This window comes from Electrona antarctica (genome assembly GCF_951216825.1).
Source record: "Electrona antarctica genome assembly, chromosome: 16".
Classification (NCBI taxonomy): domain Eukaryota; kingdom Metazoa; phylum Chordata; class Actinopteri; order Myctophiformes; family Myctophidae; genus Electrona; species Electrona antarctica.
This window is the reverse complement of record NC_136797.1, coordinates 9,141,489-9,164,666: the sequence shown is the minus strand read 5'-3', so window position 1 is coordinate 9,164,666 and position 23,178 is coordinate 9,141,489. Positions and strand designations below refer to the sequence as shown.

Below are 23,178 nucleotides of genomic sequence, written 5' to 3'. Positions count from 1 at the left end.
ACACAGCACGCTCTCCCCTTTCAAACCCTCCTGTCCTCGTTGCACACGGAGCGCCCGTCACACCGGATCGGACTCCCTGTAGCTGCCCAGTGCTGAGCCCAGCGACACCGTGGTGTTTGATGTCCTTCTGATAGAGCTGGTATCACACGCAGCAGTGGGAAAGTAACTCCAGTACATTTAGGCCTGACGTCGAAATTTAAAAAAAATGTCTTCTAAATGATGACAGTTTTCTGAAAAACCTCATGTTTCTGTATCAGTGGTGCTCAATATTTCATGTCAAGGACCACCGACCCCCATCTGAAAATATGTTGTTCCAGGAACCTCTCAGAATATTTTTTAGTTAAAAACGTTCACTCGCCGCAAGCTTGTAGATCTATTTTTCAATAGCTAAAGTATAACATAATGCTTAAAACATCAAAAGGGGTTCCCGCCCAGAATAAGTATACAATACTTAAGTGTTTCCATTTTTCAGTACTTTATGTAGTTAGTATGTTTTGATGCCGACACCTTTCTACTTTTACTCAATTGAAAGCTTGCGCCACACCACAGAACAGATCACTGAAACACTGTCATACATCAAGCTTGCACCACACCACAGAACAGATCACTGAAACACTGTCATACATCAAGCTTGCACCACAACACAGAACAGATCACTGAAACACTGTCATACATCAAGCTTGCACCACACCACAGAACAGATCACTGAAACACTGTCATACATCAAGCTTGCACCACACCACAGAACAGATCACTGAAACACTGTCATACATCAAGCTTGCACCACACCACAGAACAGATCACTGAAACACTGTCATACATCAAGCTTGCACCACAACACAGAACAGATCACTGAAACACTGTCATACATCAAGCTTGCACCACACCACAGAACAGATCACTGAAACACTGACACACATCTTGAATAAACTTCCAATGCACCTTAGACTGGCACCCTCCCTAGATGTTTTTAAAACTCAGCTTAAGACCCATTTTTTTACTCTAGCATTTGGCTGAATCCTCTGATTTTAATTATTTGTCGACTCACTGTTCTGGGGGTCCTTGACATGAAATAGTTTGAGAACCACTAATATAGAAACACAAGGGTTTTTCCAGAAAACTCATGATTTAGAAGACATTTGTAGAATCAGTTCGCCCTGAGACTGGGAGGTCGGGGTTCGATTCCCATTATCTTTTTTTTTGCATTTTTTATATTGTGTGGTGTTTTTGGCATTTCTTTTTTTGTATTTTGATTGTGCCTTGATTGTTATGATGTTTGATATTTTTATACTTTGTTTGTCTTGTAAAGCACTTTGCGCTGCACTTGTGTCATGAAAGGTGCTCTATAAATAAAGTTTATTATTATTATTATTGTGCATATACAGTACAAAGGAATGTACATAGCACGCCATGATAGTAACTCATGTAGTGGAACTCATAGCAAAGGACATATCAAAATATCATGCATCCTCAGTGAGAATGTAGAAACATTGCTGTTTGTACATTCCGTCCATGTTTGACGGGCAGGCAGTGGCTCAGGGGTAGAGTGCCTGGATGGCAACCGTAAGGTTGCCAGTTCGAACCCGGGCTCCCCCAGTGTCACTGTCGAAGTAGCCTGGAACTCACCTATGCTTTTTATGGCATAGGCAGCCCCCGGCAGGATCCGCCGGGAGAAACTATGCGCAGCTGCACGACATGAGACTAATTACTTAGAGCGACAGAGAGAGAGAGGAGTGTGTGTGTGTGTATATGTGTGCGTGTGTGTGTGTCAATTTAACAAAGGTGCAGACGATCAGAAATCAGCAGAGAGTGAGTGATGTTTGCGCTACTCTATGCCGAATTGAAGTGGACTCGGACCAAAAAAAACGTCTGGGTTTCCGAGGCTACTGTCGAAGTGTCCTTGAGCAAGACACTGAACCCCTACTTGCTCCCGATGTGCTGGTTGGTGCCTTGCATGGTTTCCGCTGCCATCGGTGTATGAATGGGTGAATGTAATGCACAATCTCTGTAAAGCGCCTTGGATAAAGGCGCTATATAAATGCACCATTTACCATTTACCATTGTGTTTCAACTCTGTGATAACCCAGACATCTTTACATCTGTGACAGTGTAGGGTGCTGAGTACACTGACTAACAGAGATTAGTGGCAGCGGTGGCCGAACGGTTTGCTGAGCGGTCTTGATACCGGAAGGTCGCCAGTTCGAATCCCCGGACCGGCACGTTAAAATTACCACTGCTGAAGTGCCCTTGAGCAAGGCATTGAACCCCAACCATGAAATGTTCTATGAGCAGGGCGTGGCTGTAAACAAGCATCTCGAGCTTAGTCCACTTACCCTGGGTAAACAAAGAACTTTACTTTGCTTTGCTTTGAAGGTTATAACTTAACCAACACTTGACCTTTGTTGGCCAAAAGCTCTGCTTGTCTACAGTATGGAATGAGTCCACCAAGAAGCCTCTGTCCCTGCAGCACCAGGTCTCCATTATGTCCAAGGAAGAACAAAAGCAGGACACCGGTGCGTATACGGTCTGCATACATGTGTGCAGCACATTACGGAAGAGGACCAGAGGCTTTCATGTTGCTGTGTTTATTGCTGACATCCCAGTGTGGGCCACAGTGACTCATCCAGGAGTGAATGAACGCTAACAGCTTGGATCATATTATATGTCCTCCATGTTTGCAGCTGAGCTATGCCTCTGCATCCAGTAATACAAAACAAATGGCCATACACACATACCCTTTGTAAAGCATGAACATAAAATACTTTATGTTCCGACCTGTAACTTCTTCATACCGTAGAAACCTCTTATCTCCATGTTATAACTTTTTGTGTTTTTTTGTTTTGGTAAATGAACGCCCTGCTTGATCATTACTACAGCGACAGAAGTATCAAAAGTAGCAGATCCTTGAGCTTGTGGATTATCCTACTTTTGCCGTTTTCGAATTTTTGAATCCTGAAAAGCAACAGTTTTGCACATAATGAGGTTTCCACCCGATAGAGACGATATGAAACATAGCTGATCTACAAGCTGACAACGCAGGTAATGTCTGCTCCGCCCTATAGTCTGGTTTAACAGACAGTTTTCTGTCCCATGCACGAAAGGAGGGACTTTTGCCCACAAAGGGATCGAGGGACTTGCACCCCGGGCGCCGTCCCAAGAGAAACTTGAGCCACGAGAGACACCACCGAGCGAGCTAAAGCGAGCGAACTGCCGTGTCGATTTGTCGAACATTGCGAAGTTCGATTGAGCCGACTCAGCCCCGTTCGAGTTGCGTCCCGGTAGGCAGAGAATAGTAAAATGAGGCGCCCCTCATTTCACCAGAGTGTGATTTTTAAACATGCTTTTAAATACTTAACTATTTGTCTATTTGTCTGTCTGTCTGTCTGTCCGTTTGAGCACAGAATGTCCGTTCATAATCAGATGTCTTCATTGTGATACTTCACACAAGTGAGACTTTTTGTTTAACCAAGTATGTTAACTCAAGAACAAAATTAAACAGAGCAACTTTCACTTGTAGTTGAGTAAAAATGACTAAGATTATTGCGATTTTTGGGGTATTGAGTACATTGTCCACATACTGCCCATGTCTAAAGACTAATCATTGTGTGTATTCCTCCACTATCTATCGAGTAATCTTGGTACATAGAAATTGATTTATTGGAGATTCAGATTTTCAATTGTTCATACATTTTGTTTTGATTGTATTGTTCCACTTTTTTTTGCTTTAGCAATGTCTGTTTTCTCATGCCAATAAAGCCCTTTGAATTGAATTGGATTGTCATAAACTCAACATATCTAACATTGATTTAAACCCTTGAGTCAAAGCGTTTAAGTTCAATCAAGATCTTTTTTCCTTTTCCTGACGGGGAGTCCTCCTGCATGGGCAGAGCCAGTTAACAAGGTGCTGACAGGATGAAACAATAAAAGTCCTAAGCAGCTGTTGGACATCCTGGCATTACACTGCTAATTACAAACTTAGCAGGAACCGTCCCGCCCCCACCCACCCCCACCGCGACTAGACACCCACCACGACTAGACACGCACCGCCGTCCCAGCCTCACCTCCGCTCCATCTGCACGCGCCACGCTTAATTAGGGGGTCTGTTAATTGATGAAAGAGAGTGAGAGCCATGTACGCAACCACAGTCTGACTGCATGCACACGTAAAAAAATTCCACAACGGTGGACTTACAGTAGATTCATTTTCATCATTTCAGTCCAGAAGTTAGCACCTTGTCCAGCCACATGTGGCCCAAATAGGTCAGAAGTGGAGCCTATCTCCTGTTTCTGTAGCCCTGAGGCCCCAGCTAAATGTGTTAGTTACAAACTTACGCCTTACAGCCCTACTGGGGTGTAGGCCGTGGAGGAGGGACCTCCAGAGTTCACGGTCACTGGCGTTCTGTTCTATCTGCGACCAGGTGTCTTACAGCCCTACTGGGGTGTAGGCCGTGGAGGAGGGACCTCCCAGAGTTCACTTACAGCCCTACTGGGGTGTAGGCCGTGGAGGAGGGACCTCCAGAGTTCAGCCCTACTGGGATGTAGGCCGTGGAGGAGGGACCTCCAGAGTTCAGCCCTACTGGGGTGTAGGCCGTGGAGAAGGGACCTCCAGAGTTCAGCCCTACTGGGGTGTAGGCCGTGGAGGAGGGACCTCCAGAGTTCAGCCCTACTGGGGTGTAGGCCGTGGAGAAGGGACCTCCAGAGTTCAGCCCTACTGGGGTGTAGGCCGTGGAGGAGGGACCTCCAGAGTTCAGCCCTACTGGGGTGTAGGCCGTGGAGGAGGGACCTCCAGAGTTCAGCCCTACTGGGATGTAGGCCGTGGAGAAGGGACCTCCAGAGTTCACGCCTTACAGCCCTACTGGGGTGTAGGCCGTGGAGGAGGGACCTCCAGAGTTCAGCCCTACTGGGATGTAGGCCGTGGAGAAGGGACCTCCAGAGTTCACGCCTTACAGCCCTACTGGGGTGTAGGCCGTGGAGGAGGGACCTCCAGAGTTCACGCCTTACAGCCCTACTGGGGTGTAGGCCGTGGAGGAGGGACCTCCAGAGTTCACGGTCACTGTACAGCCCTACTGGGGTGTAGGCCGTGGAGGAGGGACCTCCAGAGTTCACGGTCACTGGCGTTCTGTTCTATCTCTTGGCGTCTGGCCTGGAGATCTCGCCGCCAGATGCTTTTTGGCCGGCCTCTGTTTCTCTTCCCTTGAGGGTTAAACATGTGTTAGTACAGCATCACAAACCACTTTAACCCTTTTATCCATATTTTATATGTCGGCTGTTCAAAGATAGAAGATATACTAGCTCTAAAATCAGCTATTTTATTGCATTTTTGGAAAATCTTGAAAGTGTTTTTGCATTTTGTTAACACAAATCTTCTCTCTGTTGGTGCCTGCAGGCGCAAAACATTTTCAGATGTGGGTCCGCGGCCAAATTTGCCAATTTGAGGCTCCTTAATTAGCACAAACAAGATAGTGAGTGATAGTGGCATATTTATACAGAATTCTCGGTTGTACAGTATGTCTTTTGAAGTGCTTTATTGGCAGGGAGTCGGTGCTGCTGTGATAAGAATGCAGACGGGCCACCTGCGCAACGTCCGTCTGGCCTATGGTGGAATTCCATCCATAATTAGAAGGTTAAATATAATTGATTGTTTAGGGTTCTCTTCTCGCTCACCTCCAGTGAAAGTGTCTATACCGGTTTAGCATACTTCACCTAAAGAATGTGTATAGTTTAAAGTGAAAAGCATCTACCCCATCGACCAGCCTAAATACCACCACCCATCCCCTACCACTGTACCTCTTCCTGTCTCCTTATCCGACCACAAAGCAAACCACACCCCAGAGAAAATCCATACAACTGCACAAAATTGCAGCGCAAAAGAAAAAGGCCAAAACATTTTTTTGCCTGCATATTAGTGTTGGATATTGCTTGCAATCTCACGATATGTAATAATGAGTTGCATTTTTATAGCGCTTTTCCAAGTGCTCAAAGCGCTTTACAATGGTTCATTCATTCATACATTGGGAGGTGAAGCGGCGAACAGTCGACGCCAGCGTCCTCACTTCCCACATTCACACACCAATGGTGGCGAGCTCACACCGACCGACTCATTGGAGGCAATGTAGGGTGCAGTGTCTTGCCCAAGGACACTTCGACATGTGGACAGGAGGAGCCGGGATTCGAACCGCCGACCCAGGGATCATTGGACGACCTGCTCTACCTCCTGAGCCACAGCCGCCCCATCACGATACAGAGGCCATGATATGATATATATCGATATATGGATTCGATGTGTTTGTCAACACTGCGTCACCCAGATCATTCATGCCGTTTATTTGCCGTATCGATACAGCAGCATCTCGATCGATTCACCTATCGTCCGGATGTTCGATCGATATATTGCGATATCGATTAATTGAATGCACTACTACTGCGTATAGGTTGTTAATTAATGGTACCCCAACTTTCAGCAGCTGTCACAGATTCCCCTCTTAGGGAAACTGAATTTCAGTCTTTGTGTGATGTGTTACTACTATAGACACCTTTACAAACACATCAATCTGAGAACCCATCGTCAAAAGATAAAATAAAAAACAGCGCCCTCCAACAGTCTGTCTCAGGAGACTAGACAAACACATTGGTGAATAAATGTATTGGTAAAGAATGTATTCTCAGATTGGACTGATAATTATTCTGATAATATTCCCTGAATATGATCAATACAGAGACACTTAACCCATTTTGACCTGAGATCAGATTCTAAAAATGTCTTCTACATCCTGACAGTTTTCTGAAAAAGCTATGTTTCTATGTCAGTCGTTCTTCGATTTTTCAAAAATAGCAGACCTACAAGCTCGTAGCGCGCCACTCGGTGGCGCGCTATGATCTTGTAGATCTGCTATTTTAGAGAATAGAGTAGAGAATAGGCTAATGTTACTTGATCCAGCAGCAAATCATATAAAGTACCAACAGCAACAATGCGTAAGAAGAAATACATAAGCATGCCGTAAAGAACACAGCCACGTTACGTGATCCAGCAGCAAGTAGTAATTACCCCATTTAGCCTGCATGGGGGGAACCCCAATTCGTTGGTATAACTTTCATGTTTAGGCCAGCTGTGTGCAATCAATGCTGCGGTGTCAAGCTGACCTTTATGTGACACCACAGCTTGCATACAGTATACAGCTGGCCTACAGACACAGTGCAGCGCTGCGTGGATTCGTCTATACACAAACCATAAAGAAACTAATTCAAGGAAGAACAGACAAATAACAGACAGAAGACACGACTAGGTCCTGCTGCTCTCCTACAGACAATGTTAGAGTGAAAATACGTGACTCTCTGACACTCTCTGGCATTGTCTGTATATGAGATGCCATATTGTTCTTATTCTTTATTCGGATATGGATGTGTATATGTGTATAAAATTCCTCATCCACTCCTCTCCCCCCTCCAGTGTCAGCCCCCCCTCCCCCCAACCCATCCACCATCCCTGTCGTATCCGAGACGCTGGACACATCCTAGTCTATAGCACTATGTGGACTCGTGCGATATGGCCACTGAACTTGTGGAATATGCTCTCTGGACCTTAGTTTAGCACTTGTGCTTTCGGCCACGTGCAATAATGGCTACTTGCAATATGGACATATCAATGTTTTTTTCTTCCTTCTCATATCCTTATATATTTATTTATTTAAATGACTACTGCTCAGCCCATTATCTACTGTTACTACTGTACTTATTAATGTATCCTCCTCCTTACTGACTGCACTATTGGTGAGATGTGAAAATACTTTTCGCTGTGCTGTACTTGTACTGTACATTGACAATAGATTGAATCTCATCTCATATTACAGGAAACTCCCGTTAAACTTTCCAACAAACTCCGGTAAACTCCCGAATTGTACCATCACACCTGTATGTTACCGTATATTGCTGTATATGCCTGCTAAACTTGAGGTTTACGGGCAAATCTAGTGCCCATAATTGTCCATTAACTCCTCTTTTCACGCAGTTAGCTTCCGCTGCTGCGGTCGCTATAGTCTTCCTGGGGTCCACACAAAACATCACAACATAAAAACAACATACATACAAACAACAACTGACACTTGTCTGTCTAAATCTAAATTCAATTACATTAGAATGCCAATTATAGATATAGATAATGTAGGTTAAATATCATGTACAAAAGCAATATCATGTACAAAAGCACATCAGTATTTTATTGATCATCACATGCTGTCACCTCTTTTGCAATCACATACAGTATGTTGCCTAGTGATTGGTTGATCCTGACCCAACTACTCTGTCAGACTGCTGTATTTATTAGGCCTGAAGAAGGTCATCAGTGACTGGATTCTGGAATGTTAAATCATGGTGCATTTATATAGCGCCTTCATCCAAGGTGCTTTGCATAGATGGAGGAGGAAACCATGCTAGGCACCAACCTAACCTTCACATCGGGAGCAATTAGGGGTTCAGCGTATATTGCTCAAGGACACTTCGACACTAACTCTGGGGGGAGCCCGGGATTGAACTGGTATAACCTCACGGCTCCCATCCAGTTGCTCTACCGGATACTCTGCCGCCTTTAATAAATATGCTCTTGTACCGTGCAGATTGACATTTTTTATTATTGATGTGCACGTGCCTATATACGCATCTGCTCCTGTAACCTTCACTCTAGGTGTGCACAAGGGAATAGCAAACCGTATAAAATATGGATAAAGGCATTACAAAAAAATCATTGTGATGGTGTATTAACCAAGCCATCGTCCCTACTGGTGCATCGTTTGCACTTCAGCATTTGACCACCAACTGTTGGTGGTCAAATAGAAGAAGTAGAGCGTTCTTCCAGGTGCTTCAAAACGCCACTGAGCAACTTCCATTGAAATGAATAGCGGGGGGCGGAGCTGTCGCTCCCTGTCCGCTCTCTATCCTTTTATAACTGTATGTTATATAACCATTTTTCCTGCAGGGAGGGACCCCCTGGAACCTTCTCAAGGACCCCCCCACTTTGAATTTATAATTTAGGCATTTAGCAGACGCTCTTAATCCAGAGTGACTTACATTAAGCAAGAACAAAAAGCATGGCAATACATCACATACATAAAAAGTATTTGTCATGAAACATGCGCAAGCTAAGAACGTAACAGTGGAGTATCTATATAATTAAACTATAAACTATACATACTATACTACACTATTCATATACTATAAAGTGCTATGGCTACATAAAATGCAATTCTAGTGCTGTCTACGTAACATGCTATACGTCTGTATAAAACGGGCCATGGTGGAGTCTGAAAAGACGGGTTTTCAGACTACGGCGGAAGATTAGGAGTGAGTCTGCATGCCGTTCTGATTGTAATGGGAAGTGCATTCCATAGTTTTTGGAGCCAGAAGGGAGAAGAGTTTGGGACGTGTGGAGTGTTGGAACGTGTCGACCGCCTGGTAGTCCCGGAACCAGATGTTGAGAACCAGTGGGTTTTTTTTTTTTAAGAGCCAGCTGCCATCATTTCAAAGTGATGGTAAACAGTGTTATGAGCAGCCCGGCCTGCAGTGACTGATCCCAGGCCCTCATTACCACCTACCTACCGTATGAAGCTGTGCTGGCTTTGGTTTCATCTCTGTGTTGTGCTCAGTCAGTCAGTGGTGGGACGTATAAAGCCCCGGAGCGTTTGAGGTATAAGCTAAGTGCTCTTAAAAGCATGCCTTACGGGTTAATAATTACATACCTAATGACCATAAACATCAGATTGAAAGAGCCATTGTGTTCAAGGGGTGACGTGGTTTAGTGTGTTGTGGATACACGATAAGCGGGAGGTGATGAGAGCATTTTTTTAGAGGGCAGTGGTGGAAGAAATACTTGGAAAAGTCCTGTATGCAAAATGTTACTTTAGTAAAAGTACAAAGGATTGACATGATTTGTTTTTGTTTTTAGTCTTTATTGTTTCCTTTTCGGGTGAAAAGAAGCAGCTTGGACTCCTCATGCATAGAAGGAAGCATGAGGTCAGTCTGCTGCCCCCCCAGGTTGGCAGAGGAATTGTAGCGCCCAGGATTACATTAGATAATTGACACTGGGTGAAAAAATGGGTTGCAAATTCCCCTGATATTGAACAAACAAATGAGTACAAGAAAGGTGTGCGTCTTCAGAGCATGTTTATTTTAATTCAATGGAATTACACTTTAAGTTTGTATTGGTATCACTATGAAAACCCAGTTTTCAGGTGTCTAAAGAAAAGTTTAAGTAGGCCTACTTCTCTTTTCTTTTTTTTACATTATTTGAAAAATATTAATGTTGTAGGCTATATTATTATCAGCATCTTAGTGTCTTGCCCGCTTACAATATCCCCAGGGCCCGCCAGTGGGCCTCGACCCACATGTTGAGAACCACTGATATAAATAAGTCATTAAGTGCTGCTAAATGGTTTTTCAGTCCCATGCTAGAAGCTCCACATGTTTAATGCAACAGGTCCAGGAGGTGTGATGTGTGGAATGTGAAAGAGGATGTCGGATTAACTCATTAAAACTGGGAAAGTATCTGTGAGTCACTTTAGATCTTATAGCTATAATATATATAGCTAAAATCTAAAGGCCTATAAAAATAGCAGATCTACAAGTTCATAGCATGTATGTGCATGTCTACTTTGTTCTGTGCTGAGCGTGAAAATCTGATCATTAAGCGTACATTTTTAACTCAAATATTTGCTTCTGGGGGTCCCTGGAACTAAATATTTTGATATGGATCGAGGTGGAGCCAAATACATATCATTTTGGGGGTCTTTGACATGAAAAGGTTTGAGCACCTCTGATATAGAAACATACGTTTTTGAGTGGTGTAAACCACTCCAACAACTGGCTTTGTACCCGTGTACCCGTGTTCGTACCAAAAAAATGAGCATGGTTACCATGGTCACTGACATTACGTCAGACCACAGCTGATCAGGCTATATAAGACCCTGCACCACTCAGTTCACACGGGTGTGATTTTTAGTTAGGATTTAGAAGACATTTGTAGAATGAGCCTCATGGGTCTTTAATGGCTTAATAAGGATGCTGGTGCTTACCTCCAGATAGGGAGAGGGGGGGGGGGGGGGGGTATGCGTGTGCGTGTGCGCGCGCGCCCGCCCCCACACGGATAAGCGCTAAAGCAGATCAATAGGCGGCAGCGACGTTTCCGCTCGGTCCTTCCTTCCGTCCTGACACACCCACATCACACCCTGAGTAAATAAACGGCTCTGTGCATTCCTGCATTATATGGGTTTGTATTTGGAGATCTTCCCAATATCTAAGCATACAAAGTTATAGCTGTCAAGAGGGAGGTCGAACAAGCACAAAGCACCCCAGTGTTCAGGTTACTGCAGTGGTGGAAAGGACCGCTATAACTGCTCAAGTACGTTCAAACTAAATGGTAAATGGTGCATTTATATAGCACCTTTATCCGAGGCGCTTTACATAGATTGTGCATTACATTCACCCATTCATACACACATTCATACACCGATTGTGGCGGAAGCCATGCAAGGTACCAACCAGTAGCCTGGCTAATAAGCCAGACTAATATCACACAACACTGTCGCGGTATATCAGTCTGGGCTGGCTCCACTTGGATTTCATTTCCCGGGGAACATTTTCTCTTCGACGCAATTGGTCAGAGCTACTGTCAGTCAAAGGTCTCAAGCATTGAACGTCACTGTACCAAAGCCCGCCTATATTGCATACCGTGTCCCGATTGGTCCGACCTGTTCTCTGCTGTAGGAAAGAGGCGTGCTACTGAGCCTCGCCAGACCGTAATCCGCTGGTAGGCAACTTTTTTTTGCCAACGGCTGATTCGGTCTGGTTTATTAACCAGGCTAACCAACCAGCACATCGGGAGCAATTTGGGGTTCAGTGTCTTGCCCAAGGACACTTCGACATGTAGACAGGAGGAGCCGGGATTCGAACCGCCGACCCATGGATCATTGGACGACCTGCTCTACCTCTTGAGCCACAGTCGCCCCATTAATCTAATTGGTCCTCAGCTCACTAATGAACATTATATTATTATAATATTACCCTCTTGCATCGCGCCGCAAATTCTTTCAGCTGGTTGGCTATACGCCCGATCACGTGATCAGGTTGTGGCCTCCTGGTGGCGCTATAATAGGCCAATGTGAAAAGGGTGCCATGTCTTCTTCTTATCTTCTTCATCTTCTTGGATGATTTGAGGCATTTTGTTCCAAAAATGTGTTTTGCAAATATCCACCTGTTGGTGGCGCTATTACAGGTCAATGTGAAAAGGGTGGGATATATTCTTCAGCCTAGTAGGAAAGTCTGTGAAAGATTCCACGTAATTTGCACGCTGCGTTCATGATTTCAAGTCAAGTAAATTTTATTTCTAGAGCACATTTAAAACATGTGATTTAAAACTGTCCATATGGTGCAGCTTTCACGACTAGTGGCGTTCCAGAGTCTGGGTGCATTCATACACTGAATTGTGTATAAGGACTCCTTGTATTGTTCCTTGTTGTCTTCATTCTGAAGGGGTAAAAAAGGCTATTTTATTTCATGTTGTGGCTACATTTGGTGAAATAAGGCTGAAAAAAGGCCAAGTTCTTTTTTGTGTTTTGTTCACAGCACACCTAACAAACAAAAAATCCATTGATATTAAATATTGATGATGATAGTAACATAAAATTGTTTGGAGATGCATGCACATTATGTCAGTTGAGGCCCTTGTTTTCATATTTAATAATTTGGCCCCCTTTGAAAAAAGGTTTGGACACACCTGGTTTAAGGGGTTATGTGTTTGAATCCAACATCCACTGGTGACGACAGTGCTGTCAAAGGTCTATGTCTGACACTATATCTATGAAATCCATTCAAAAGTTTAATCTGACTGCAACACAATTTTATACGATGTAGAGGTGCGGGGGTCCCTGCTTCATCTCCCTCTCAGCAAGGGGGTTCTTCTTGGCCTGAACACCATCGCAGACCCCTGGTGTATATACGTATACGTAAAGCTCTTTCTGTATCACTCCAGCAGATGTTTGGCTCTTTCCTTTCTCCTCGGCGGTGTTATTGTTCCAGTCTGCCTTGTGATCCAGATAAGCGTGAGGTCAGCTGAAGGGCTCGGAAAAAAGACAGAACATTTTCATTATAACTGCATGGCCCCCGGATCACTTCAAAGTGGGGCTTAATCCATTCTGGGCGGGAACCCCTTTTGGTGTTTTTAAGCGCTACGTTATACTTTAGCTATTGAAAAATAGCAGATCTACAAGCTCATAGCGCGCCACCGAGTGGCGCGCTACGAGCTTGTAGATCTGCTATTTTTAAAAAGAAGTGAAAATGTGGCGCAAATCTTTGAATATATATTCTTTCAGAGCGAACGTTTTTAACTTAAATCTTTGCTTCTGGAGGGTCCAAGGAACAACATATTTTCAGATGGAGGTTGGCGGGCAATTACATATATTTTTTGCGGGTCCTTGACATGAAAATGTTTGAGAACAACAGACTGACACAGAAACATGGGGTTTTTCAGAAAACTGTCATGATTTAGAAGACATTTGTAGAATCGGTCTCGGTCGAAATGGCTTAATGGTCACCTTCTAACATCATCGGTGTGCTTCACACTAGAGGGGGGAGCTCAGAGTTCACCACGTTATGTTACTGTTGCTTTTTTTATCAGCTTGCAGAGCCGATCAATGATCGGACTTTCTGTAGTCACGTGGTCTAGTAGTCACATGGTCTAGTGGCGAGCTTTTCATGATTGGCTGTCCTCTAAGCCAATGGGAGACTAGCCCTATACGGCCAATGGGACACTATAAAGCCTGCTCCTCTCCTCTCCCCCCCACTGCACCATGCATGACTAGAGACTGCAAAGCCCCACTAAGGTACAATAATGCAAGAGGATGGAATGCAAGCTGATATATATAATATCTACAACAGGGGTCCTCAACTAGAAATGCTGAAGGTCCACTAATAATTTTTGAAAAAGACTAAGGTCCGGTCCAATGCCACGCAGCGTGGGCCACGCAGCGGCCAGTGGAGAGCGGGGCTCTATATTTTTTAGTACAGTCACACCAAGGCAAGCTTATACAAATCGGATCCCCTCCCAACCAACCAATACTGGGGTGCAGAGTATGGAAATAAAATGTTTCACAAATATTCCCCTCCAAAAATTCACAGCAAATGAAAGGTATTGTGTTGAGGCACAAAGAACACTTTTATTTTGTAGAGTTAAAAAAAAAAAAGAGGTGGTCCGCAGTCCGGTCGTGGACCGCGGACCACCTATTGAGGACCCCTGATCTACAATCTAGCTTACAGTAGATCGGCTATTTTCACTACTTTAGCAGGTAGTGAAAATAGGTTTCTGCGCGACAGCGACAAAATTATAAATCATCCAGCGAAACGTACACTTCTATAATCTATACAGGGTTTGATTTGTTAAAAGGTAGACATTGTTTTCTTGATGGACGATGGACGCCAAAACGCCTCGCAACCCGTCAGATCATGACGGGTTAAGATTTAACCCCAGAGGTCGCCGAACCCGTCAGACATGGCGGGTTGTAAGGGTTATATCCATACCAAGCAGCCGAAGCTCAACACTAACCTCAACACTAACAGCTGCCCAGGCTGCTAGACAGCGCCCACGTTCTTCTCATCGTGAGGATCAATGCGTGCGCCTCCCATAAGGATCCACTCATTGTCGTTTCTTTGTTGCTTGTTTTCTCCGAAAAATACTTCAAAGTTGTTGTTTTAGTCCAAAACGCCCGGCGTTCAGATGTAAATAGTGATTTCTGATCGCATCGCGATGTTACCGCTTGTTGTGAAACTTAACACATGTCGGCTGCTGCTCGAAAAAGTTTTTGCTCATCCTCTCGTTGTATTGGGCTGTGTGGGCGGAAATAGAATGGCGCCTATATAGGGGATATAGCTATATAGATATTATGATATTGTCAAACATAAATCAACCATAACAGACAGTATACTACATGCATGTATTTAATTCGGTCTGAGCAGAAGTATATGGACAAAACAATCCCCAGCAGACATAACACATGAGGGGGATAATACAATGCAGAGTTATGGGAACCACCCCAGCAAATCAAACCCAGCTTCTATGCTTATTAAAGTTTGACTTTGCTTTTAGAAGGAGTTGTCTGTCTGACTGACAGACAGACAGACAGACAGACAGACAGACAGACAGACAGACAGACAGACACTTGCATTTCAGAGAGCTGATGTAATGGGAGGCAAGAGCTTCTCCCAAAACTCAAAGGCTTGGCGTCTTCATCTTAAATCAGCCTTGACAGGATTAAAGTGTGTGTGTGTGCGCGTGCGCGCGCGTGTGTGTGTGTGTGTGTGTGTGTGTGTGTGTGTGGACAATTTTCCTAATTATCACAAGTGAAATCGATATTTTATTCCTATTGTTCAAAGGCATGCGAGAAGACCTCAAGAGGCGACATTGGAGTCGGAACCGCTGTATGGACCCTCACAGCACAACAGGACCTCCAGTACAGTACCACGGGTCACAGACATGGTCAGAGAGAGAAGGATGAGGCTGAACTGGTGGCCAGCAATCTGACACTGTGGGAGCCGACCGACCCAGCTAGGGCAGAGCCAGGAAAGGCAAGACGCACCACCTACACTGTGGGAGCCGACCGACCCAGCTAGGGCAGAGCCAGGAAAGGCAAGACGCACCACCTACATATAGACACTACGACACAGTGTTGTTTTCGTCGACTACCTTTTTTCACTGACTAAAACAAAATAAAAACGGATCTATGATGACTAAGACTAAATAACGCACACGTTGCTGCCTGGATCAACGACAGGTCTGCTACAGGTCTGCTCAAGAGGGGCGCGACAACGCAAGCGTAAAGAAAAAAGCTAAACCGAATCCAGGTCTGGTGAGTCGCGGGCGTGTGCACGCGCGAAACAAATTCACGGGACCGCGCTCACGTAAATACGCTTGCGTTGTCACACCGCGACTTCTCTGAGCAAAAACGCAGGTCTCATTGAAAATTAACTATAGGAGCGTTTTATCGCTCCCCGTTTGCACGGCCCTTTAAAAGAGTCCAGTGTTGCTCTATTGGGAGAGAGTTCCACAGGGTGTGGGCTGCCACACTGAACGCTCTGTCCCCCAAAGGTTGGCTTGTTTGCTTTGGGGACAGAGAGGAGGTCCAGGTCAGTGGTCCTTAGCTGGTTCTGTGTCAGAGGAGGTTTATGGAGGAGGCCTGAGAGCAGTGTTGATTTCGTTCGACTAAAACTAAGACAAAAAATGTTCGTCGACTACCTTTTTCCACTGATGAAAACTAAATGGAATTAACTAAATAAAAACTAAGCTATGATGACTAAAACTAAGACTAAATATATTGACAATTTCGTCAATAAATAAAAACTAGACTAAAATGTTAGGCAGGGATTATAGTGGACAAGAGAAGTCATTTTACACTTGGTTGCATGCTGAAAATAGCAGATCTACAAGTAAATGTAAAAACAAATGTAAAAAGCAAATGTAAAAACAGTCATTACAACTGCATCAAGGCCCACCAAAATACATTTTAGTCGACTAAATCACCTGTAGATTTAGTCGACTAAAATCTAACACTAAAACATTCCAGGTGACTAAAATGTGACTAAAACTAAATGAAAACTATTCAAGAGACTATGACTAAAACTATAATCAAAATTTGCTGCCAAAAACAACAGTGCCTGAGGTACTGTGGAGCCAGGGCGTTTTGACACTTGTCGGTGAGAAGGAGGAGTTTGTACTCTTGAGGAATGGCTATTTTCAGCTTAAGGTTAAATGGCAAAGAATTACGAAAGTGGCATTCGTGCCACTTTGTCGTAATATGCTGATGTCCTCACAAATAAACGTGTGTACTGTATGTGTGTGTGCGCGTGCATCACATGTGTGTGTGTGTGTGTGTGTGTGTGTGTGTGTGTGTGTGTGTGTGTGTGTGTGTGTGTGTGTGTGTGTGTGTGTGTGTGTGTGTGTGTGTGTGTGTGTGTGTGTGTGTGTGTGTGTGTGTGTGTGTGTGTGGTGTGTGTGTGTGTGTGTGTGTGGATGCATAATGCAGGTGTGAATCTAGGCTGCCTGCTAGATGTTGTTGCCAGGCGACAGAGACATGAAGGGACATTGTTTTTATCACTGGTGGGTGAGCGCCCACACACACACACACACACACACACACACACAGGTGTGCACCAGCGTGGGCGATTCATGAGCAATTATTCCCTACCTCTGCTGTCTCCAAAACTTCCTCCTGAAAAGTGCATATTGTCGCTGTCGGGCTGAACACCTTGTATCTCCATGTTTCATGTTTTTTTTTTCGTTTTACATTATTTTTATTTTGTAAATGATAAATGTATATATGCCAATATACGGCGACAAACACCGCAAAGGAGTGCAGACCAGATTACTGAGGGACGCTAGCCCCTCCTATACGCAGGTTTAATGTTGGTCCTTAGTTTAAAGTTTATTGTTTAGTAAACGCATTGACAATGAAGGGAACATTGACACCCGGAGGAAACCCTGAGGCGAAATGGAAATAGTGGCCGAATTTGGTATTGCAGTTTGGACCCAAATCGTGAACGCGCTGGTCCGTTGACTATCATTAATTGTGCACGTTCATGATGACATGTGAACGCTGTTTCATACGTGAACGCACGTGAACGCGTGCAATGATAGTCAACGGTCAGCGCGTTCACGATTTGGGTCCAATCCATCCCAGAATGCACTCTGTTCCTAATAATGTGTGTCATAATGTGTCGTTTACGTCATATTGTCTCTTTATTGTTAATGGCGTTTAACGTTTGTGTTGGCACCGTTTGTTTTACATCACCATTACATCACCTAATCAACATGAGTTAGACTTTAATATATTAGCACCCCTCACTTCACACGGGTGTGATTTTTATTTATTATTATGCTGTGTACATTTACACATCTCCTCTCCCCACCCGCCCTACTCCAGGAGTCGTCCAACGTTTTTCAGATCAAGGATCCCTTATAGCTGAGAGAGAGAGACGAAACTCTGAGGACCCCCTAGGGGTCCCGGACCCCCTGTTTGAGACCCATGTCCTGCTCCATAAGACAGCAGCTCATACCCACACCACCCCTCCCCCCAAAACCCTGGTCCCTATAGCAGTGGTTCCCAAAGTGGGGTCCGGGGACCCCCAGGGGTCCTTGAGGGAGATCCAGGGGGTCCCCAGCTAAATGATAGTTTGGAACCAAGTGAACCCTTATGGGTCTGTAACTCTGAGAGTGTACGAATGGCATTTGGTTCCATTTGTACACTCTCAGAGTTAAATTAACATTGATTTTACAATATAAATTGGGGGTCCCAGAGGTAAAAATGCCATTAAATGGAGGTCTGTAGACTAATATGCATGTCAAACTGGGGGGTCCTTGAAATTAAACGGGTTGAGAATCACTGCTAGAGCCGTAAAAATCTTCTCTTATGGGGGTCCCTGGCATATCTTTTCAAATGGGGGTCCGCGGGCTAATTAGTGTCAATTTGGAGGTCCTTGACATGAAAAGGTTTGGGAACCACTGCCCTATAGTGCCTGCCCACTGATAACAGGCAGTAATTGTGATTTACTACATTGGATCCACAGGTTCTTTTTTTTCTACTTCCATCCTGAATAATATCGTTTTTTGTGACATACAAGGTTTCCCGGCCCGACGCCGGCAGCGTTTTTTTGAATGTGTCGAAGCAACCTCTCAGACTGTGTGGCTCACAGCCAGGCCATTGATACCTCATTGGTATGGAAGGGACATGCAGTCTCTCTGTAGACAGACACTTCATGCCTCCTCCCTCCTGCATTAACCATTGGTATGGAAGGGACATGCAGTCTCTCTGTAGACAGACACTTCATGCCTCCTCCCTCCTGCATTAACCATTGGTATGGAAGGGACATGCAGTCTCTCTGTAGACAGACAATTCATGCCTCCTCCCTCCTGCATTAACCATTGGTATGGAAGGGACATGCAGTCTCTCTGTAGACAGACACTTCATGCCTCCTCCCTCCTGCATGAACCATTGGTGTGGAAGGGACATGTCTCTCTAGACTGGGGCGGCTGTGGCTCAGAAGGTAGAGCAGGTCGTCCAATGATCCCTGGGTCGGCGGTTCGAATCCTCCTGTCCACATGTCGAAGTGTCCTTGGGCAAGACACTGAACCCCAAATAAATTGCTCCCGATGTGCTGGTTGGTACTTGGTACCTTGCATGGCTTTCGCCGCAATCGGTGTATGAATGCGTGTGTGAATGGGTGAATGTAATGCACTTGTAAACATGTAAACATGTAAAGTGCCTTGGATAAAGGCGCTATATAAATGCACCATCTACCATTTCGACAGACTATCAGTATGGAAGGGACGACAGTGGCCAAGGGGTAGAGTGGCCGGTAGAACGGCCGGACGGTAACCGGAACCCAGAGTTGGTGTCGAAGTGTCCTTGTGCCTCGACTCGGAACCCCTAGTTGCTCCAGATGTGCAGCAGGTTGGTGCCTTGCATGGTTTCGTTTCATCGGTGTATGAATGTGTGTGTGTGAATGGGTAAATGCAATGTACAAATGTTTGTTTGTTTGTTTTCACTTACAAATATATTTAAAAATTATACACAAAGTCGATAACAAAATGTGAAGGAGAAGGCCAAAAGTGGCATTCTCCAGGAATGTTTGTACATTCATAGTATGAAAACTACATCACATTGCACATGCAAATCATTAGACAGATATACAGAATTCCATATTTTAGAGACCCTCTGAAGCCTATATTAAACTCGGTTTGAGACGTATACGGGCCTTTGGGGGTCTGAGGTGATTTGAGCTTCGTGTTGGATAATTATGGACCTGAGAATTATACCCAAATAGATTATGGAAAAAGGTGGGAAGGGTTTATCCCCAGTGAATGTGCTTTGGATAAAATGCGCTTTGGATAAAATGTGCTTTGGATAAAAGTGCTATTTAAATGCACCATTTAGCATTTACAGATGCCTCCTCCTGCATTAACCATTGGTACAGGGACATGTACAGCTAATATCATGCCTCCTGCATTAACCAGGAGCTGTTGTTTAATCACAACCAGACCTCTGTGCCACACATCACCATATGCGTCAAACCTGTGTTCCAGACACGCTGAAATGCTGAACATTAATGCAACTCTGAGAGGGTACAGAATGTAACCTTAATGTAATCAACTCTGAGAGGGTACAGAATGTAACCTTAATGTAATCAACTCTGAGAGGGTACAGAATGTAACCTTAATGTAATCAACTCTGAGAGGGTACAGAATGTAATCTTAATGTAATCAACTCTGAGAGGGTACAGAATGTAACCTTAATGTAATCAACTCTGAGAGGGTACAGAATGTAACCTTAATGTAATCAACTCTGAGAGGGTACAGAATGTAACCTTAATGTAATCAACTCTGAGAGGGTACAGAATGTAACCTTAATGTAATCAACTCTGAGAGGGTACAGAATGTAATCTTAATGTAATCAACTCTGAGAGGGTACAGAATGTAACCTTAATGTAATCAACTCTGAGAGGGTACAGAATGTAACCTTAATGTAATCAACTCTGAGAGGGTACAGAATGTAACCTTAATGTCATCAACTCTGAGAGGGTACAGAATGTAACCTTAATGTAATCAACTCTGAGAGGGTACAGAATGTAACCTTAATGTAATCAACTCTGAGAGGGTACAGAATGTAACCTTAGTGTAATCAACTCTGAGAGGGTACATAATGTAACCTTAATGTAATCAACTCTGAGAGGGTACAGAATGTAACCTTAATGTAATCAACTCTGAGAGGGTACAGAATGTAACCTTAATGTAATCAACTCTGAGAGGGTACAGAATGTAACCTTAATGTAATCAACTCTGAGAGGGTACAGAATGTAACCTTAATGTAATCAACTCTGAGAGGGTACAGAATGTAACCTTAATGTAATCAACTCTGAGAGGGTACAGAATGTAACCGTAATGTAATCAACTCTGAGAGGGTACAGAATGTAACCTTAATGTAATCAACTCAAGGTTCTGTTTGATCGCACAAATCACCATAGTTCTATTACGTGTGTCAAGCGTTTGTTAGGACGTGCTCAAATCTTGAGCATATAAACCCTCTATTCTGACTCAGTCAAATGGACCTGATTTACTGCTATTTTCACTTCTAAAAATTGTGTTTTCTTTTTTTTAATAACTATAAATGCACCAATTTTCTCTGTGTGTGTGTGTGTATATACGTCTGTACGTCTGTAATCCACCTAACTCGAGAACCGTTCGCCCCACCTACTTCAAATTCGACACACGCGTTCCACACCCCCACAGGGAGTGCAGTGCCCACGGACCCACGGTTGTTCAGAACCGCCCCGAAATTGAAAATCTTTTAAAAATAATTATAATTAAAAACGAAATGTTTAGGAAACTAAGAAATAAAGGGATATTTACTCAAAACATGGGTTTGGTTCCTGACCCACTTGTTTGGGAACCACTGCATGCTTCATTTCCACCAGTGTTGAATGAATGAATCCTGGCTTTTGTGATGGTGGTCACTGGTCAGTGTTTGATGTTTGTCTCCAGGCCTCCTGAGCGCGTTTAACATCATGTCATCATGATGTCTGACTTACCGCAGAGGGCCACGCGGCCTGTACGCAGCCCGTTTACCACATTCCTCAGCACTCCAGACTCCAGATCCCTCCATTGTTTACATTCTTGTCCCTGGCTGAAACAACTGCTGATTGATGACAGCAGGGCCGCGAGAAACGCAATTTATTTCCTTTTTTACTTCCTGTTCTGCCCCCCCCCCGATTGTACACAGACACGCAACAGAGGACATCTGGAGCAGTCAATCAGTGGTTCTCAAAGTGGTGCCCGCGGGAACCCGCCATGGGGGTCCTTAAGGGGGTTCCCAAGGGTGTCCCCCATGCAGCAATTTTTGATTTTAGTTTTAGTCATTATGTATTTTGAATAGTTTTCATTTAGTTTTAGTCACACTTTAGTCACCGGGAATGTTTTAGTGTTAGTCTAGTTTTAGTCGACTAAATATCAAAAGATTGTAGTCGACTAAATCTAGTTGATTTTAGTGGACTAAAGTTTAACCCTATTTTATATTAGTTAGTTAGTAGATCTGCTATTTCTTTGCAGTACTTAGTTCAGACAGTTTTTGGTTTAGACTAGTCATTGGTTAGACCAGTCATTAGTCCTACAACTACAACCTATCTCAAACCCTCACCCTAAACCTAACCTCCCACGGGGCAGCACACCTAAACCTAACCTTAACCCATGTCTAACCAATGACTAGTCTAAACTAAGTATGCAACTATGCACCCCTTTGGCAGGTCTTAAAAACTTTGAGTATAGGCCTACGTTGGTGCCTTCATGCACTGCAGTGAATTCTCTTAGTACAATTTAGACAATTTAGGCATTTAGCAGACGCTCTTAATCCAGAGCGACTTACATTAAGCAATAACAAAAGCATGGCATACATCACATATATAAAAAGTAGTTATCATGAATCATGCGTAAACTAAGAATGTAACAGTGGAGTATCTATGTAAACTATACATACTATACTATATAATATATTATACAGGTGTACTATAAAGTGTTATGACTACATAAAGTGCAATTCTAGAGCTGTCTACGTAACAAGCTATAAGTCTGTTTAAAATACTATCTAAGTCTACATAATGTGCTATCTGAGAGAGAGAGAGAGAGAGAGAGAGAGAGAGAGAGAGAGAGAGAGAGAGAGAGAGAGAGAGAGAGAGAGAGAGAGAGAGAGAGAGAGAGAGAGAGAGAGAGAGAGAGAGAGAGAGAGAGAGAGAGAGAGAGAGAGCGCATTTTGACCTGAGATCAGATTCTAAAAAGCTAAGTTTCTATGTCAGTCGTTCTTCGATTTTTCAAAAAATAGCAGATCTACAAGCTCGTAGCGCGCCACTCGGTGGCGCGCTATGAGCTTGTAGATCTGCTATTTTTCAATAGCTAAAGCATAACATAATGCTTAACACCAAAAGGGGTTCCGAGAGAGAGAGAGAGATCAGAAAGCAGTGCTTTCTATGTAATGTTCTCTCTCTCTCTCTCATGCAGCCCCCTCAGTGCTTTGCAGATAAAGGTCATGGAGTGCCAAGGTGAGTCAACACAGAAAGAGGAAGTGAGTTCTGGCTTGTGTTCCAGCCTTGTGTTCTTTCTTCT

At 44.0% G+C, this 23,178-nt stretch overlaps 1 long non-coding RNA gene across 1 annotated transcript in view; it reads left to right on the top strand.

Annotated features, from left to right (window-relative positions):
• LOC306940190 overlaps positions 1 to 15,648 on the top strand; it is a 144,885-nt gene extending 129,237 nt beyond the window's left edge. The window contains exon 3 of the long non-coding RNA XR_013791994.1: positions 15,411 to 15,648. This is a non-coding gene — a long non-coding RNA (uncharacterized lncRNA). The remainder of the gene's footprint in view (positions 1 to 15,410) is intronic.
• The last annotated feature ends 7,530 nt before the right edge of the window (positions 15,649 to 23,178 follow it).